This window comes from Anomaloglossus baeobatrachus, chromosome 4 (assembly GCF_048569485.1).
Source record: "Anomaloglossus baeobatrachus isolate aAnoBae1 chromosome 4, aAnoBae1.hap1, whole genome shotgun sequence".
Taxonomy (NCBI): Eukaryota; Metazoa; Chordata; class Amphibia; order Anura; family Aromobatidae; genus Anomaloglossus; species Anomaloglossus baeobatrachus.
The window spans coordinates 572,979,949-573,000,761 of record NC_134356.1 but is presented as its reverse complement, the minus strand read 5'-3'; the positions used below and the strand labels follow the sequence as shown (position 1 = coordinate 573,000,761).

Genomic DNA, 20,813 nt, shown 5'->3' with positions numbered 1-20,813 from the left:
AAATTATTGATGCCAACAAACACCATCTGCAAAAAAGTTGGCTGAAAAGAGGATGACTTCCTCAAATGGATAACAAGTCAAAATCCACAATAGATTACATCAAAAGACGCAAGCTGAAGGTTTTACAATGGCCCACAAAGTCTCCTGATCTGAACATCATTGAAAATCTGTAGCTAGACCTCAAAAGAGTAGTGCATGCAAGACAACCCAGAAATCTCAAAGAACTAGAAGACTTTTCCAAGGAAGAATGGATGAAAATTCATTAAACAAGACCTGAAAGACTCTTGGCTGCTATAAAAATCACTTACAAGCTGTTATACTAGCCAAAGGTGGTGCTACTAGATAACTCTTTTGGGTAGATCACTAACCAAGGAACACTAATGAGCAAATGGGGTGAAGTAGCAAAATAAATCAAAATCACATTGTATATACAAAAGAAAGAAATAACGCACAGCTTCTGTAGTACATAAAGGAGAGCCTAGAGCCGCACATGGGAACAAACACTCCGAGTATACAGACACGGCGATGGATATGGCTGACGCTTTGATAGTACAGAATGTGAGGAGACAGATCTCACATGAAAGGGATAAGACACTTATTACCAATCCTCTGATCTGTTCAGTTACCGTAGACTAAACAAGCTGTAAACAACACAGGAGAATAAATCCCAGAGTTCATTAACACAAAAAGAAATGACCCCATGGCTCTGAAGCTCAGGAAGGAGACAAGAGGAGGGAGGCCTCGAAGAGGACGACCTTGGAAGTATATGGGAATAAAATGAAACACTAATGTTTTTTTCCAAACATCTCCAAATATAAAGACTAATTTAGCGTTCCATGCAACTTACATGCCTTTCACATGTGGTCAGTGGTGTAACCTATAGACTATTGGCCCCAATGCAAGATCTTTAAAACAGGACACCCAAAAAACATGGTTCTTTAGGAGGTAAATGATTTCCTTTTTATTTTTCGGTAGTTGAAGCGGTGTGATGACACTATTTTTGGCGGGGCGAGACATTTTTATTGATACCATTTTGAGATAGACATGACATTTTGATTTTTTTTGCGACCCCCCCCCAAAAATCTAATTTTGGCATTCTTGAATTTTTTGTTTTTGTTTACAGTGTTCACCGATCATGTTAATTATTTTTATATTCTGATAGATCGGACTTTTCTGAAAGCAGTCATACCAAGTGTATTTTTTTTAGCTTTATTTTAATGGGGCTAAAAGGCAGTGATTTTAACTTTTAAGTATTATTTTAAAAAAAAAACCAAAAAACAACTTTTTACTGTTTTTAATAGTCCTTTAAGGGGGACTATAACCTGCAATCGTCTGATCACTTGTGCTATATACAGCAATGCCAGAAGCATTGCGGTATATAGTAAATGTCAGTCTCCTTTGAAGCCCGGCCACAGGCAGGTTTCAAAGGAGTGCGGCTATGACAAGCACAAAGATCTTCAGCAGACCCCCTTCTGTCATAGCAGCCAATCAGCGTCCTGTGATTACGTCACGGGTGCACAGATGGGCGCTTAAAATGGTGTGGCTGTATGCCGCTACTTGTTAAATCCCACTATCAAAGTTTGACAGCAACATTTAACAGGTTAATAGCAGGCGAAGCTTCACTCCACTCATGATTGCTAGGGGCAGTTCCTAGCTGTAATACATAGCCATTATCTGCCATGAGCCCACTTCCGACATGCACCGTACATGTATGGTGGATGTCGTGAAGGGGTTAAAACAAAAAACAACCAAAACATGTACTCACCACCTCCTCTCCTCTCTCTGCTTTTTCTTACGGATGGGAAGATGTCTCTCAATTCTGCTCCTTCTGAGCCAAGAAACATCGTATACCGCCCCTGGGGCCTCCCACCGTCTTTATTGAGCACTTCAACACTTGACTCCTACACTTTCTCTCTGCTGACATTCCCACCATCATCCTGGGTGATTTCAACATCCCCATAGACACCCAGCTGCCTCCAAAACTAATCTCACTCACTCTTATCCATTAGTCTCTCACAATAGTTCTCCACAGCGACCAATAAAAATGGAAAGACACTAGATCTCATCTTTACGCGCATCTCTTGCTGATCTAGATCTCATCTTTAAGCGCATCGCTTACCGATCTAACCTCTCTCCTCCCACATATGACCGTCACGCACTCACATTCTCATCCCTCATCTCTTCTAAGATGACATAAATCCCTCAATCAGTGCCTCCCGGCAGAACACTTTGCGGCCTAGATGCTCTCACTCACTAAGGCACCTTTCAGATGGCCGTGTTTCAGGTACGTGTGACATCTGTTTTAAACACGGATGCCACACGTACCCATGTTATGCTATGGTGTTACTCACACGGCTGTGTTTTCACACGGACCGTAACCCGTAACCCCAGTGTGACATGTACTGGAGAAAACACGGGTCTTTGAAATAAAAAGATTTTCTATATTCACCTGTATCCAGCGCTGTTTTCTTCGGCTCTACTGCCTCCTGCTTCTCACCCTCGCTCATTATATTCATTGATTAGTCACTGCACCTCGGACCTGGAAGATTGTGGGGACAGCATTGCCAGGGACAGGTGAGTATTCAGCAAGCAACCAGTGTACAGTGCTGACCAAAAGTATTGGCACCCCTGCAATTCTGTCAGATTGCAATCATTTTCAAGAAGAAACTGAGTACTATCACAAATTCTTTGGTATTATTATCTTCATTTATTTTGCTTGCAATGAAAAAAAAACGGAAAAGAGAATAAAACAAAAATCAAATCATTCATCATTTCACACAAAACTCCAAAAATGGGCCAGACAAAAGTATTGGCACCCTTAGCCTAATACTTGGTTGCACAACCTTTAGCCAAAATAACTCCGAACAACTGCTTCCAGTAACCATCAATGAGTTTCTTACAAGGCTCTGCTGGAATTTTAGACCATTCTTCTTTGGCAAACTGCTCCAGGTCCCTGAGATGTGAAGGGTGCATTCTCCAAACTGCCATTTTGAGATCTCTCCACAGGTGTTCTATGGTATTCAGGTCTGGACTCATTGCTGGCCACTTTAGTAGTCTCCAGTGCTTTCTCTCAAACCATTTTCTAGTGCTTTTTGAAGTGTATTTTGGGTCATTGTCCTGCTGGAAGACCCATGACCTGTGAGGGAGACCCAGCTTTCTCACACTGGGCCCTACATTATGCTGCAAAATTTGTTGGTTGTCTTCAGACTTCATAATGCCATGCACATGGTCAAGCAGTCCAGTGCCAGAGGCAGCAAAGCAACCCCAAAACATCAGGGAACCTCCGCCATGTTTGACTGTAGGGACCATGTTCTTTTCTTTGAATGCCTCATTTTTTTTCCTGTAAACTCTATGCTGATGGCCTTTCCCAAAAAGCTCTACTTTTGTCTCATCTGACCAGAGAACATTCTTCCAAAACGTTTTAGGCTTTCTCAGGTAAGTTTTGGCAAACTCCAGCCTGGCTTTTTTATGTCTCGGGGTAAGAAGTGGGGTCTTCCAGGGTACCCTACCATAAAGTCCCTTTTCATTCAGACGCCGACGGATAGTACGGGATGACACTGTTGTACCCTCGGACTGCAGGGCAGCTTGAACTTATTTGGATGTTAGTCGAGGTTTTTTATCCACCATCCGTACAATCTTGCGTTGAAATCTCTCGTCAATTTTTCTTTTCCTTCCACATCTAGGGAGGTTAGCCACAGTGCAATGGGCTTTAAACTTCTTGATGACACTGCGCACCGTAGACACAGGAACTTTCAGGTCTTTGGAGATGGACTTGTAGCCTTGAGATTGCTCATGCTCTCTCACAATTTGGATTCTCAAGTCCTCAGACAGTTCTTTGGTCTTCTTTCTTTTCTCCATACTCAATGTGGTACACACAAGGACACAGGACAGAGGTTGAGTCAACTTTAATCCATGTCAACTGGCTGCAAGTGTGATTTAGTTATTGCCAACACCTGTTAGGTGCCACAGGTAAATTACAGGTGCTGTTAATTACACAAATTACAGAAGCATCACATGATTTTTCAAACAGTGCCAATACTTTTGTCCACCCCCTTTTTTATGTTTGGTGTGGAATTATCTCCAATTTGGCTTTATGACAATTTTTTTTCTTCTTTTTATTGAAGACAAATTAAATGAAGATAATACCAAAGAATTTGTGATTGCAATCATTTTCAAGAAGAAACTGAGTATTATCTGACAGAATTGCAGGGGTGCCAATACTTTTGGCCAGCACTGTATGTGCAGTGACGTCCAGGAGGTCATTGGAGTTCCCAATGAACTCTGATGAACCTGTGAAGTCACCATGGTGACACCTGCTGTAGCCCGGGTGTTTCATCAAGATGTCATCAGAGTTCAATGGGAACTCCAATGAACTCCTGGACGTCACTGCACACACACTGCTGCTGGAGACTCACCTGTCACCGGCAAAGCTGTCCTCCGGGATGCATTCCTCTGGGATGCTCCGGCTTCCAGCTCCTCAGTGCAGTGAATAATAAATGAATATAATGAGCGGGGGTCAGAAGCAGGAGGGAGCAGAGCTGAAGAAAGCAGCGCTGGATACAGGTGAATATAGAAAATCTTTTTATTTCAAAGACCTGTGTTTTCTCCAGTACGTATCACACTGATGACTCGCGTATGCAAACAGATGTCACATGGGTGACACATGTATGACCATAACGATGCATGTGGCTTGTACCCAATTAAAACATGGATGTCTGAAAAGGGCCTAACACTCATCTGCCAATGTCCACCACACCTCGCTCCATGCCAAACAGTTTCTGCAATGCCACAATCATCTGATCTCTTGACTCGGTCGCCCACCCATGCACAGCAGAATACAGGGAATCTCAGACAACCCTGTCACATGTGGAAATTGTCCCGGGTTGCTGAGCGGCACTTTGAAGACGACCATCATATTCTAGCAAGCAGTTTTCAAATTTAAGTCGGCCCTTACCTCTGCTAAACAGTAATACCTCACAATTCTCATATGTTCTTGTATGGGTGCGAGTGAATACGGATCGCATTCCACCTGCAGTATGCGGTGACGGTTTTCTTGGTCCGATTAGGACTGAGAAAATAATCGCAGGTGGGAGCAGCCCGCAGCCCCTTAGAGTAAGATTGTCTGAGTGGAATGCAATTTTTTTATCGCATTCCACTCAGACCGTTTTACTCACCACGTGTCCTAGCCCTTAGGCTATGTGTCCACGCTGCGGAAAATGCGCGGATTTTGCCGCGGATTTCTCGCGGAAAAGCCGTGGATTTCCCGAAAATCTGCAGCACAGGTACTTCCCAGCCATTTCTATGGCATTTTGGAAATGCTGTGCCCACACTGCGGATTTTTCCGCAACGGATTTCGTGCGGATTTTGGTCCGGAAAAATCTGCAACATGTCAATTATTGTTGCGGATTTTCATCCGGATTTTGGCTTTAAAATTGGGGAAAAAAAAAAAAAAAAAAAAAAAATCCGCACCAAAATCCGCATCAAATCCGCGGTAAATCCGCACCTTTGAAAAGGTGCGGATTTTGCGGGAAAGCTGCGGATTTTGATGCAGAAAAATCCGCAGCTACATTCTCCCGTAGACACATAGCCTTAATGTACATCCCACATCTCCATACGACCCCCCTGCATAACAGACTTAGGCCCTTCCCCCTCAACATTCCCTCACAGTAATTAAAAAGCTTGCGCTCCTTCTCCAAGTCCGATCTTACCACCTGTGCGCTTGACCGTATCCCATCCCACCTCCTTCTCCCTCAAAAACTTAACACTATGCTTATCCCACCCTGGACTCGCCTCATCAATTTATACTTAAAGGGGTATTCCCATCTCCATGATCCTGTAGTAGGTGTGGTAATGATATTAGCAAATACCTCCAATTAGAAATGTAGCATAGTACTCATGATTAGCTATGTCGCTTACCTCCTGTTCAGGGCATTGCAGGAGCTTAGGTATCTATGGTTATGACCACGAGCAACTAACTCACTGTCACCATGAGTGGTTGCGTAACCATGGATACCTATGCTGCAATGCCCTGAATATGAAGTAAGAGACATAGCTAATAAGGAAAACTATACAACATTTCTATTTGGAGGGATTTGCTAATAATACACCTGTTACATACCGAGATATGATGTTGGAGATGGGGATATCCCTTTAATGTCTGGAGTCTTCCTTTCATCTTTCAAACATGCAATAATGTAATTATTATGTTCTGTAATTTATACATTAGGATCATTGCCCAATATATACCCCCGAACTGAGGTCTCTGTGGTAGTATACTAATGGAAAAGGCCTATAAAACTCCCATACTAAACACGCATCCCACACATGATAGCTTTATGTCCTTTGTAGGGGAAAAATCTTAGGCCAGACGAACGCCAGAATAGTGTGGCCCCTGACAGACAGTATTGGCCAAACATATCCATTAAGCGTCAGTCAGAGATTTTCGTGGCATATACTCAAAATTTAAGTCTTAATGTAACGTGAACAGCGCCTTCCACATAAATTGGGATATAATCTCTGTAATCCAGACCACTCAATCCCTTGCGATCGTCTGGAGACGCAATGACCGTCTGGACAGATAAAACAAAGCTTATATATTAACATTTCCTGCCTCCTAACACATCATAAATAATATTCCCCAGCTAAATGCAAAATGCAAAATAATCACTCGGCAGACAAATTTACACCCCGTTGTTAATCTAATGAGCATCCATCAGAAGTACAGAGCACGAAGTGACAAGCGTTGTGCATCCAGCCATTAATCTCACACTGAACAACATTAGTACAGCACAGGAGGAGAAGGACTCAGTAAATCACTCACCAAAATGGGGTGTATTGATCCTGGGTAAAGTAAGCCTATCGACAAAGCAGTTTCAAGCAGACGGTGAAATTCCAGGAGAGTGATCGAAACTGCATTGTCTCTGGAAGGGTGTCTGGGCGACACGCTTGGGGGACACGACGCGGCTCCGGACAGTGCAAGAGGACAAGGCAGCAGGGTAAAAAGCAAGCGCTCAACGACAATGCTCAGCACATGCTCCCGCCATACATATATCTATCTTAAAATAAATTATCTATATACATGTATCCTATTTCCCCAAAATTAAGACCTACCCTGAAAATAAGCACTAGCATGATTTTCCAGGATTTTTGGAATATGCTTGAAATACAAGTCCTACTCCCAAAATAAGCATGGTTACTGTCAGGGCCGGCGTTAGGGGGAGTCAATCTGTATACAATTTCTCAGGGTCCCCACTATCTCACTAAGCGACATCGCTAGCGGCATCACTGCTGAGTCACGGTTTTTGTGACGCAACAGCGATCTTGCTAGCGCGGTCGCTGTGTGTAACATCCAGCAATGACCTGGCCCCTGCTGTGAAGTCACCGGTCATTGCTGAATGTCCTGGACCATGTTCTTCAAAGGCGATGTCGTGCTGGGCAGGACGCATCGCTATGTTTGACACTGTGTGACAGGGTCTCAATGACAGCATAGATCGCTATACAGGTCGCTACTGCGACCTGTATCGTTACGGAGTCGTTGGTAAGATCTGACTGTGTGACATCTCACCAGCGACTTACCAGCGATCCTTATCAGGTCGCATTGTTTTCGGGATCGCTGGTAAGTCGCTATATGTGACGGGGGCTTTAGAGACGCCAGTGTTTGTATTCCGAGGATAATATTGTTTAAGGACCTTTGATGATACACACATTTGTTTGATACATAGATTGATAAGAGACAGATAGGACAGACACACATGGTTTGGAGACTTATATTGATGCTTCAGAATGCAATATAGCTATATTTGAATAAATGTTGATTTTTTTTTGTTCAAAAGTTAATGTGGATTCGGGTCATTGGGAGAGGAAGGGGGGCGGGGGGAGGAAAGACATCCCCTGAAAATAAGCCCTAAGCCATCTTTCTGAGCAAAAAAATAACACCTTGCCTTATTTTCAGAGAAACATGATAAAGTTAGGCTATGTACACACATGGCGGGGTTTTTTTAACATGTGTTTTTCCTTGCTTATTTTAATCAATAAAACGCAAGGAAAAAACATCCCTGCAAGATCTATGAGAATTGTGACTTGCTGTGCACACACGACTTCTATTTTCCTTGCAGATTTTGATGCTGAAAAAAAGAAGCAGCGTGTCACTTGTTTGTGGGGTTTTTTTTTTATAATCTCCTGCAATGCTTTGTCACTACAGTGGATTATAGCGCAACACGTTGCCTCACACACTATGCATACAGCATGGTGTGTGAGGTTCTCCTTAGTGCAGTAACCCGGGGTCATCATGGTGACGACCCAAGGTTACCATGGCAGCGATCGGGTCCCTATGATCGTATTACAGAGACCCGATCGCCAGGGAGAGGTAAGCGGCTCCTCTCCCTGCCTTCTGAATGCTGCGATCACACTGATGGCAGCATTCAGGGGGTTAAATGGCCAGGAGCGGCGCGGGCACCGCTCTGGGCAGTGAGAGCCGGGTTCCGGCTGTAACATTAACTGGAGACCTGGCAGTGATCGAGGTGGTACAGCGCCTGAACCCCAGCGATTGCCATGACTAAAAAGAAGCACAAAAAAAAACAAGTGATAAAAACGTGGAAACGCAATAAAAAAAAAAAGTGTTTTGTCAGCTACTTTTTTCCTGCCAGAGCATGCTTTGTGTCTGCAGAAGAGAAGCACACAAAAAAGCAACGTGGACACATAGCCTTAATATATCTTTATGTCATGGGGAAGAACAGTCAGAATTAAGGCCCCGTTACAGGCAACGACATCACTAATGAGATGTCGTTGGGGGTCAAGGAATTCGTGACGCACATCCAGCCTCGTTAGCGACGTTGTTGCGTGTGACACTTACGAACGACCGATAACGATCAAAAATACTCACCTTATCGTTAACACGTCGTTCTAATCCCAAATATCGTTGATGGTGCAGGACGCAGGGTGTTCGTTGTTCCTGAGGCAGCACACATCGCTAAGTGTACACCCCAGGAATGAGGAACAACACCGTCCCTGCGTCCTCCGGCAATTAGGTGGGCATCACTTTCTTTCGGTTGCTCTCCGCCCCTCTGCTTCTATTGGACGCCTGTCGTGTGATGTCACTTTGACGCCGCACGAACCGCCCCCTTAGAAAGGAGGCGGATCACAGGCCACAGCGATGTCACTAGGCAGGTAAGTATGTGTGACAGGGACTAACGATATTGTGCGCCACGGGCAGCGATTTGCCCGTGACGCAAAACCACAGGGGCGGGTGCTTTCACGCAGGGCTGTGGAGTCGGAGTCGGAGTCGTGGAGTCGGAGTCGGAGTCGGAGCTCATTTTGGTGGAGTCGGAGTCGGAGTCGGAGTCGGTATAAAATGCACCGACTCCGACTCCTAAAATATATAATAAATTGGGGACAGGAGTGCAATGCAGAATGTGCTGAATATTTTACTAAATAATAACATTTAGTATAATGCTTATATTTAAGTGAAACATTTATTGTAGTACAATGTGAACATCAGACATTTAATTGTTTTTATGATACAATAATCAAGATATTTGGATAGAACATAAAATATTTATTGGAATACAACTTTAGAACACAAAAAACTAATAAATTGTAAATATGTAATATATATATATATATATATATATATATATATATATATATACACACACAGTGTATATACACACACAAGATATATATGTAATCTACTGTATATTACATAGTGTATTACATATTTACAATTTATTACAGTTTTTTGTGTTCTAAAGTTGTATTCCAATAAATATATTTTATGTTCTATCCAAATATCTTGATTATCGTATCATAAAAATTATTAAATGTCTGATGTTCACATACACATATTCATGTACTACAATAAATTTTTCACCTAACTAAGCAATATATGTAGGAGTCGGAGTCGGAGCCGGAGTCGGAGTCGGAGCCGGAGTCGGAGTCGGTGCAAGAGAATTTGAGGAGTCGGAGTCGGAGTCGGAGTCGAAGGTTTGGCTTACCGACTCCACAGCCCTGCCGATGTCGCTGCGTATAAAGCCCCCTTTAGCGCCTGAGATGAGTACACTCCTTCCTAAAATAAAAAATGTGCATAGGGCTAGCTAGCCACCAGTATTTGGCCGGTATTAATGGAAGGGGCAAGTGGAGATCCAAGTGGCGATTTTTAATCCAATGAAATGAATGTGTAATTTTGCCATACTGCATCCACAAGGAGCCTCCTCCTCTCAATCCTTCGTATAAAAGGATGGTCTTCTTTATTACACTGCTACATATGGATGTAGGTCACATATTTCAGATTTCCTCGACTGAATTACCAACAGACAGCACACAGACCATATAGTGAAGTGTGGTTATTATTTTCTCCTCAGTCCTATTAGCACCACGCTCTATTCATGCATTCAGTGGATATCAGATATTTTCTTTCAGAATTTGCATAATATTGTATTATGCTATTAGGTTCTATTTTATTTACGGTTATTAGTAGGTTTTTATTCTAGCTTATTTTATACCATTTTTTCCTTCTATGAGGGTCCCATGGCAGTATTTTATACAAATATTAATTCATGGCTATATTCAAGATTATAGTATTTTTGTGCTTACATTATATTTATTAGGTGGGTATCCACATGCCAGCTATTTTATATTAGTTAATCCTTTTTACGGTGTTGGATGTCAGAGGTCACTAGCACACTGAAATCTAACAGTTATTATTGCCATCTCTAAAAGTGCGCCCCGGATCTATTTTTTTTGCAAATACAGCAAAAACCTGCTGACAGAGTCCTTTTAACACAATAGGCCAGCATGCAGTCGTAGCATATGAAGAGGAATACCCGCCCGCTCAGCCTGGTATCCAGGACAGATAGAATAAATAAAGTGTCATATTAAGGACATAGAATAATGGCCCCACTTAATCCTAGAGGATCACGTCTTTTACAGGTCAGAGGCCGGCTTCTGATTTCTGCGCCAACTGTTAGGGGACGAGTTCCTAGAAAAGTCTATAAAGACTGGAGATTAATCCCGTTGGGTAGTTGCAGAGGACAAAATATCTAATAGCAGGTCTGGTGGTATCTGCAGGTTCCCTGTTTCTGGACATTGCACGCATGTCTTATTCACAAGTACTGGTAAAAACACCTAAAATAGAGAGGATAAGGAAAGAAGTAAAAAAAAAAAGGCATCTGATGAAAATAAAAAATATTGACACAAGATACCTCTTGCCCCACACAACTAAACGCCACGTCACACTAAGGCTGCTTTCACACCTCTGGTTTTTCCTGTGCAGCACAATCCGGCACTTTGCAGAAAAAACGCAACAGTTTTTTTTTTTGCTGCCGATTGCGTTTTTTTGGCATAGACTAACATTAGTGCCGCATTGTGCCGCATGGGCTTGCGTTCCGTCTGGTTTTTGACGCATGCGGCAGATATAGCCGATGCGGCGGCCGGATGGAACGTTGCCTGGCACTTTTTTTATGCGGCAAAAAAAAAAAACGCATCGCGCCGCATCCAGCAGATGCGGCGCAATTTCCTATGCATGCCTATGGGCGCCGGATGCGGCAAAAACGCATCCGGCCACCGCATGCGGTTTTTGCCACTGTGCATGCTCAGTAGCCTGCCACAAGCGGCAAGAAACGGACGGGCCGCATGTAAAAAACGTATGCAAAGGATGCGGTGTTTTCGCCGCATCCGTTGCATAGGTTTCACAGCCGGATTGAGCCGCACAGCTCAAACCGGTTGTGTGAAAGCAGCCTAAGCAACATCGCTAGCAACCTCGCTGCTGATGCACGACTTTTGTGACGTTGCTAGCGATGTTGCTGTGTGACATCCAGAAACAACCTGGCCCCTGCTGTGAGGTCGCTGGTTGTTGCTGAATGTCCTGGACCATTTAGTTGTTGCTCTCCCGCTGTGAAGCACACATCGCTGTGTGTGACAGCGACAGAGCAACAACTGAATGTGCAGGCAGCAGGAGCCGGCTTCTGCGGACGCTGGTAACCAATGTAAATATCGAGTAACCAAGAAGCCCTTTCCTTGGTTACCCGATATTTACCTTCGTTACCAGCCTCCGCCGCTCTCACGCTGCCAGTGCCGGCTCCTGCTCTCTGCACACGTAGCAGAGTACACATCGGGTAATTAACCCGATGTGTACTGTGGCTAGGTGTCCAGGGATCCAGCGCTAAGCGGTGCACGCTGGTAACCAAGGTAAATATCGGGTTGGTTACCCGATATTTACCTTAGTTACCAAGCGCAGCATCACTTCCACTTGTCGCTGCTGGCTGGGGGCTGGTCACTGGTTGCTGGTGAGATCTGTCTGTGTGACAGCTCACCAGCAACCTGTGTAGCGACGCTCCAGCGATCCCTGCCAGGTCAGGTTGCTGGTGGGATCGCTGGAGCGGCGCTTAGTGTGACGGTACCTTTAGTGTGACGGTACCTTAACGCTGCACTTCAGGTTTGTCCAGATGGGCAAAAGATCCCTACAGTGGAGAATAATGTCAAAACTGCAGCACTGTATTCCTTGGTTGGGGTCCTAGAAGTCAGTCAGGTACCATACACATCCTAGCACATTGCTTAGCGAGTGGGGAATAACCCTTTCGGGAGTCAACTTTATAAACATAACACTGCATGGCGGAGTTGTAATGAGAGGCTGTCTACTGCAAATAAAAGCAAGCCTCATACGCCACCTGATGAAGAAGGGCGAAATGTGCGTTGGGGCGAGTGGAACACGCAGAACACCCTCTCTTAGGTAAGCTTAAAAACATCATCGGGATATTCCTTCACTACTGATACATAGCCATACCCTTATGTATGCAAGTTGTGCGTTAACATTACTTTGATATTTCTTGCTCATTATGGCTACGTTAAAGCTATACTTTTCATTCATTATGTTCAGATTGGCAGCTTCTTATTTTAGAATTAGGGTCATACTGCACTGTCCGCTTCTTGGCACTAGCTCTGAAACTGTAGTTACTTGAATGTATTGTTTTGTATGAAAAAACTCTTTTAATACATATTAGCAATTAATACAGGTTTACATTTTTGGGCATAATATACTGCACTGTTATTGGGCTTTTCCATCCATCCAGTGAATAATCTTGTGTTTAATTATGCTTGTTTTCAGTTATATTGCCCCATTACTGTTAGCACATTGAATGAGAGCTATTAGTAGGTGTAATGAGAGGCCATCTACTGCAAATAAAAGCAAGTCCCCTATACTAAATACACCCCTGTCATGTGTGTGTCACAATTGACAAGACAACCCTGTGGTGTCCGGCTGCAGAAGGTCGCTGTGTTTGGCTGCACAAACTGCTCTTGAGATTCCCTTCTTTCTTCCTTGGTGTGAATGGAATTCTATGTATCTTCCCAGTTAGGGTTAACTCTTTCCCTTTTGTACCCTGCGGATATCTTGTCAGTTCAGCTGCAAATCCTTACCCCCACAACCGGTGTCTATATATAAACTCCTGCATTTCCCCTTGGTTTATTGCCAGTAATAGAACTTACTCCTATGCTGTCCAGATTGCAAGCAGTCAACTTGAAATCTGAACACGTTGCTGTATGTTGCTGTCATTCTCCCAAAGTCATCTTGCAGATAAGTTGTCCGTTTGCAGTCCCCTGTTTGTTTACCCTGTGTGTTCTTTAGGTCTTAGTGGGTTTGACTAGCGCTCGTCCCATCCGGTCGCTATCTACTTCAGGGTCAGCCACGGCTTAGGTATCCTGATCGGAGTAAAGGTGTGGAACATATCTAGGAACGTCAGGGGAGCCAGGTAGGTTTTACCAGGGGGGTCATCTTCCCTCTTCACTAGATACAGGTTTTCCCTTGTCACCCACCCAGTTTGCTATTTGTCTGGCATTACCCCATACCTGGAGTGTCCCTCATCCCCGTACAAAATGGGGTCTCACTCAATGATTAGGAGCCATTTAACAGATCAGCTAAAATTAAGATCCACACAATCTACCAGCAAACCACCAACCACAGATACGTGCCATTAAAAGGGAAGGTGTCGGTTTTTTATTTTTGTATTAAAAATAGGGATTATGAAATCAAGTATTTTTAATACAAAATGAAAATCGCAGCTTATTTAGTTTTTATTTAATTCTAATTTTACTGGAAGCACTGGGGGCTGCCATGGATTTGCTGTGTGTGTAACGACAGTTACTCACTCCTTTATGGCAGCCCCTGTGCATAGAGAACAGTGGTCGGGATCCGACCCCATCATTTACGTTACAGTGGGCGTCTGCTGTGACCTGGACGCGCCCCCTGGGCTGTCCAGATCACAGCAGAGGGAGGAGATCAGCGCCATCATTGTGGAGCTCACAGCGTATGCTGTTTGCTCCACTATACTCCTGTCAGACACCGGGACATGCGAGTACGGGCCGCCTCCCTCCCCTCCTTACCGTCTCCGATGACACCCCCTCCCTCTGCTCTCCTCAGCCCCCGCTACTGCTACCGCCGCCCCTCCACCCCGCCGTTACCGTCTCCGATGACACCCCCTCCCTCTACCCAGCCCCCGCTACTGCCCCTTCCCCCTGCCATTACCGTCTCTGATGACACCCCCTCCCTCTACCCAGCCCCCGCTACTGCCCCTTCCCCCTGCCGTTACCGTCTCTGATGACACCCCCTCCCTCCGCTCTCCCCGGCCCCTGTTCTGCCCACTGCTGTGTGTGTGTGTGTGTGTGTGTGTGTGTGTGTGTATGTATGTATGTATGTATGTGTGTGTGTGTGTGTGTGTGTATGTATGTATGTATATGTGTGTATATATGTATGTATGTATGTATGTATGTATGTATGTATGTATGTATGTATGTATGTATGTATGTATGTATGTATGTATGTATGTATGTGTGTGTGTGTGTGTGTGTGTGGTGTGTGTGTGTGTGGGTCATTGCATGTGAGTACCGCTGCTGCTACCGTCTCCAAAAACAAACCCCGCTCAGTGTATCTAATTCTATCCTGTGTGATACTGTCTGCTGAGCCGTGTATCTAATCCTATCCTGTGTGATACTCCTGCTGTCCTTGGTGACAATTTAGACATTTCTGGTCACCAACAAAACGGCTCCACACCTTGTCCCTACATGTCATTCTCTGTCATCTGTTGTAAACACTCAGATTAGGAGGGGGGAGGCGTTCCATCACACACAGGAGAGCAGACTCCGCCCACTTTTACTGCAGCTGTAATGTGAGCTTTTTCTACAGTAGGATTTCTCTAGGACTTCAGAAGCTGCTCCCCCTAGTGTTTAACAGTGGATAATATCAAACTTAAATTTTTTTTTTTAGATTTTGCTCAATTAAAAACAAATAATATTTAAACAAAACATTAAAACATTACTTTACATTTTTTCACTTATTGAAATTTTTTTTGGACGATACCTTCCCCTTAAATACTATAAAAAAACAGTTATTGAGCACCACCAAACCATCATCATTAGCCGTATGTGCATCCTACGCAAGCAACTTCATGACCGTAGAACAAAAAGCACAGACTGATGAAGATCCTGAATTATTCATGACCATTAGGGAAAGGTAACATGTCTGGATGACAGTCAACCTGTGTGGACTGTGTAATCACCCTTCCAGCAGAGCGTGAAGAGTACGATCCGGGTTACACGGCAGAGGCTCCTCGTACAGCAGAGTCCTCTGCGCTCTCGCTCTTCTACAGTAACTGCTTGTGTAACCTACAGGTCGGCACAGCGGGACACCAATCCTTTACCGACCAGCTCACGCCAAGGCTACGTCCACATGAGACTGATGCACTATGGACTTTCCACAGCAGTGGAAAAAACAAACAACCCACCCCATTAACGATTTTGGAGAAATGGGTTAAATTTCGTCCAGATTTCATTCTTTGCACTGCAAAAAGGTGACCATTCACAGCACAGATTGTCACGCTGTGGATGGGAGAAGACCATTTCATAAAATGTCAATCACTTTGCTGAGACTGGAATACGCAGAGAATATTCTGCACGCAGATCTGCAGAGGATAACCTGTCAGCACCACAGTCCCGAATAGACGGACCGCAAGGGCTCATCCTAGATCTGCATCACCTGTAGACCCGGAGCGGCTCTGACCGCAGCCTCCATGAGATGAGGCTTCCACGAGAAGATTCCAACACACAATGCTGGGATTTGTAGTGTCACAGCCTCAATACAGATTGTGTGCGCTCTTGTATACCAACTAAATGGTGATAGAGAGGACCGAAAACAAAACAGGTGAACGGTCACATATGGAGTCACTTATACAGAGGGGCAAATTCAGGGGAAGTCAACAGCAGCGGCTGTGGTGTGAGGGGGGGGAAGGGGGGGGGGAAGGGGGCCGGACGGAAACTGCAGAGGTTCTAGGAGTTTCTAATAGCTTAATAAGCAATCACTTTATTATTTATGACAGGAGCTGTTCTGCAAAAATCAAGTGATCGTACTGAAACTATCGAAAGACCACATCGCCGACATCTCTGGACCGGTATGTGGTGTTCTGGTTTAGTTTAGGCACTGGAGAATTTAGGGTTGTTGTCACGGGTGTGTCACTGGTGTCAGTCATGTGGTTTCTGGCCATAGAAGGTCACAGAGTTTGGCTGTAGTGAATGCCCCCGACTTTCCATTGGTCCTGCAGTCAGTATTCATTGGCATAGGTAGCTTTCCTGCTGGATTCATCTTTCTCCCTTTTGGACCCAGCAGGAGCTAGACTTCCATCCAGCTGCTGATCATCAATATTCTCTTGCTGCTTAAAAACCCCTTCCTTCCTTTGCACTGTGCTGGTGACATTTTCAGTTCATGCAAGCCTTGGTTGCAAGCAGGTGGCTTGTACTCCTCTGTGGTATCGTTGCTGAACGTTCTACTGAATTCCTACCTGACTCATCTAATGATAAGTAGTTCATGCTTTTCCCTCTGTGAGTCCTCCTTGTGTCTTCTATAGTGGTTTACTGGGGTTGGCAAAGATCTCATCCCATCCGTTCCTTATTTAGGGCCCAGCACTAGGGATACCTCGGGTCAGGTATCCGGCTTGCCGCATAGGTACAGAACCTATCTAGGGTGGTGAGGGACAAAAGGGATCAGCAGTAGGTTTGGTCAGGGGTCACCATCTTCCCTCTCCCTAGACACAGGGTTTCCCTGCCCTCTCGCCGTGCGCTTGGTACCCAACGTGACAGATGCCCCAACAATCCACAACCCCGTTGAAGTGCCAGATTTCCCAAAATTCTAAATGATTGGACGACTATAAAATAGATTACGAAGAGTCAGGTAAATAAAATGCACATAATACATATTTTTTCAGGGATTACAGAAAGTTTACTGTATACAGTATTGGATATAGTATTTCACAGCAGAAAGCCTTGTACATTCTCTCTGGACTTGCAGAAATCGCACTTTCCAGACTACCCTTCCATGAAAGCAGAAAAACACTCTCCCCCCTGTATGAAGAAAGGCGTCAGAGTCATTTACGTCCTATCAATATCCCCTCCAGGCGCAGCCCTCCTCCCCCGTGCTATGCCTTCAGATGGAGCAACACAGGTACTGCCATCCATAGGAGTACCCGCAGGGGGAGAGGCTCACATTGCATTATACTGTGGGCACCTCCCCATTGTACAGACTAGAAAGTTAGCACAAAATAATAAAGGCTCATAATTCCTGAACTATATGGCTGATTTATAAAAAAAAAGATTATTTAGAAGAAAGAATAAAATAAGAAAACTGATTTAGTGACAGTGTTTAAGACTCTCATTTTCCACTTTTATTCCTCCTGTAAATGTAGGATTAAATTGACAAATTGGAATTACCATTCCCTTTCTTAAATGGACTGTCACCAGGTTTTTGCTCCCCTATCTGAGAGCAGCATAACGTAGAGACCCTGATTCCAGCGATGTGTCACTTACTGAGCTGTTTGCTGTCATTTTGATAAAATTACCGTTTTCTCTGCTGCAGATCTAGCAGTTATACAGAGCTCATGAATATGCTGGACTACCTGCAGCACGCCAAGTAGTCCTGTAATGATAATCTCCTGCTGATTAACAGTAATTTTATCAAAACTACACTAAGCAGCCCAGTAAATGACACATCGCTGGATTCAGAATCTCTGCCTCTACATTATGCTGGGCTCAGATTAGGTAGCAAGAACCTGGTGACAGATTCCCTTTAATATTAGGTTCCCCTATAGGATGTCAGTGGAAACAGAGACATCGCTTTCTAAGAAGGGGATAGTAACACCCAGTTACCAATTTATTCATACATTTCCAGGAGGAATAACAGGGGAATGACCTAATACAGTTTGGAGAAGATGTTCCACGATTGTTATTTTTGGAAGAAAACACATAAGTCAGGGAAATTCTCAAATACGACCCCTTCATATATACTCTAGATGGAGGTAGCTTGGTGATCGGCTAATAAATGGCATGATGGGCAGAAGGGCATACACCAGACAATTGCACCATGTCGTTAATCCACAGAACGCGTCACCTCTTATATCCTGTATAAGGATAAGGTGTGTGCAGCGCCCGGTCTCCCACATCCGGGCAAAGGTGACCCATTCCTACACGGATTGGCAGGGCTGCCGCCACTAGTTTCCTCTTGCAGAATACAATGCACCCACTTATCAGCAGTAGCCACCTTCTGCGGGGACACAAGAGCCAGGCTGTAACCCATTCAGCGCCCAGCAGTGTAAACTCCATGGCAGCGATAGGAAATCTGGAAAATCACTCAATAACTCCCCATGGAAAGCACAGAGCTAAGTAAAAGTGCAGGGTATAGATTTCAGCATTCATCGATTATTCCAGGTCTAGAAACAGGAGGGAAAAACTCCACCAGCTGAGAGCCGATACGGGAGCGACGAGGCCACGGGAGCAGCATCGCCACTGGCGGGAACGGCAACGCCGAAAATAGCCTTCATGGAAAAAAAAAAAAGAAATAAAATATTATATATATATATATATATATATATATATATGCACCAGGTTATTGTAGCTGTTATTCCGTAGTTCTACATGTCCGTATGATGGAGAGGAGTGCGAGCATTGGGAGGACAGACAATGCTTTACAGGGAAGGCCCACTAATCCCACAGCGGGAGATGAGCCATTCAGAAATCAACCTCTAATAATGCTACACAAATACATACAAAGATTTTTTTTTCCTATGGGAATATGAACAAAATCACCTCACGACTGATTTCAGGGTATTTTGTGCTGATATGATGATGTAAACCGCTCCTTTCTACTCCCCGGGGCTTTGCAGACACCGTTGAGTTAGGAATTACGGGAAATTTTTCGCACTCTGGCTCTAAATATCTTACAGTCAGTGATTGTCAGATTTCATGTTCAGGTGATGAAACTTTCTGAACGTTCAGACTCTGCTGTCAGGGTCCACAAATCTACACAAGAAATGAGAATCAATGAAATCCCTCATGTAATAAACACTGCACCCACTTTATACACCATAATCTACTTTTATGCTCTGTAGACTCACCCTAAGCTATACCGTGCACCCACTAATGTCACATGCCCCATCCCATACATCATGCACCCACTAATGTCACGAGCCCCATCCTATACACCCATTAATGTCATGTGCCCAATCCCATACACCGTGCACCCACTAATGTCACGTGCCCCATCACATACATCATGCACCCACTAATGTCACGAGCCCCATCACATACACCCACTAATGTCACTTCCGGCATCGAATACATCGGGTACAACAGATCCCTGGAAACTTAGTGTGTTTTTGTTTTGTTTTTTTTGTAATGCCGATAATGCATACAGTCTGCTCACCTCCAGAGACTTGTCCACCAGGCGCTCAGGTTATGGGGTGCAGCACGGAGTGCAGGCTCCCATCTACTGGATACTCCCTGAAAACTCAGCTGTCAATGTTGCATCTCAAACACGACGGTTTCATTTCTGGTTCTTTTTTTTCCGAAAGGGTCATCTCAATAAATCATATATTAAGTAAGACATTGGGAAAGGAAAGCAAAGCCATAACGCAATGTCTGTAAAGACGTCCTATTCTATGGTAGAAGACCAGACCGGTAAGGTAGAGGACCACCTGTTGACTTGCAAACTATGAGACATTAGGGGAAGGAATACCATTGACGGCTGACATTCGGTGGCACATGCACGCTCCATACCTTGGATCCCCCGTCTGTGTCCCCGTTGGCCGACAGGCTTCAGACTGCAGGAGCTAATGAAGATGCCACGATGTCCTCTGTATAATCACACATGCTCTCAACGCCTCGGGATGAATTTAATAAACAAAGGCAGCTTTAATAATTCAGCCTCTCACCCGCAGCAGCCGACGCGCCTGTCAGAAGTATTCTGTGGAGCAGGCGGTAAATTCCCTTCCCTTCTCACAGGCTTAGCATGTGTTTAGAGAGGACTGGGTTGGCTTCTGAAAACAATCTGTACACCCCCTTCATTGATTCACAGCTTTGAAAAGACCGAACTGTGAATGTTTAGACTATGTGAGCACATATCAAAATCCGATGTCAACTCCAATAAAGGCGGCAGCAGATTGATACTGATCTTATCGCTGCTGCGTTTTATGTATTTCTATATAGAAGTAGAAAAATACAAGATATAGAACTAGGTCATAGCAAGATGGCTTATTACAGCACGCTCCCATCGGCTGAGAACTTTCGGTAACTTGGATCTGGACGTCTAATTCTGGATTTGACAGTTCACAAAACTGGTAGTTAAAGAAGCACTCACATCAAAGTTTTTATCCTCTTAATAAATTGCAGTCACATCATTTAGCACTCTGTACTTACAATTGCTTATTGTGCCTTTCTACTCAATTAATTCTTCTGTTTTCCATTAGATCTATGACATCACATGATTAAAAACAGACTAGCTGAAT

At 44.3% G+C, this 20,813-nt stretch overlaps 1 protein-coding gene across 3 annotated transcripts in view; it reads right to left on the bottom strand.

Moving 5' to 3' along the window:
- Nucleotides 1-20,813, bottom strand: part of GLCE (glucuronic acid epimerase) — a 114,325-nt gene that overhangs the window by 46,165 nt on the left and 47,347 nt on the right. Inside the window, exon 1 of one of the 3 annotated variants that reach the window (XM_075342877.1) lies at nt 20,086-20,218. The exons of the other annotated variants lie outside the window; for them this stretch is intronic. The gene's annotated coding sequence lies outside the window, so the exon portion shown is untranslated. Of the gene's footprint in view, nt 1-20,085; nt 20,219-20,813 lie in introns of those variants that run through there. 3 annotated transcript variants of the gene reach the window in all.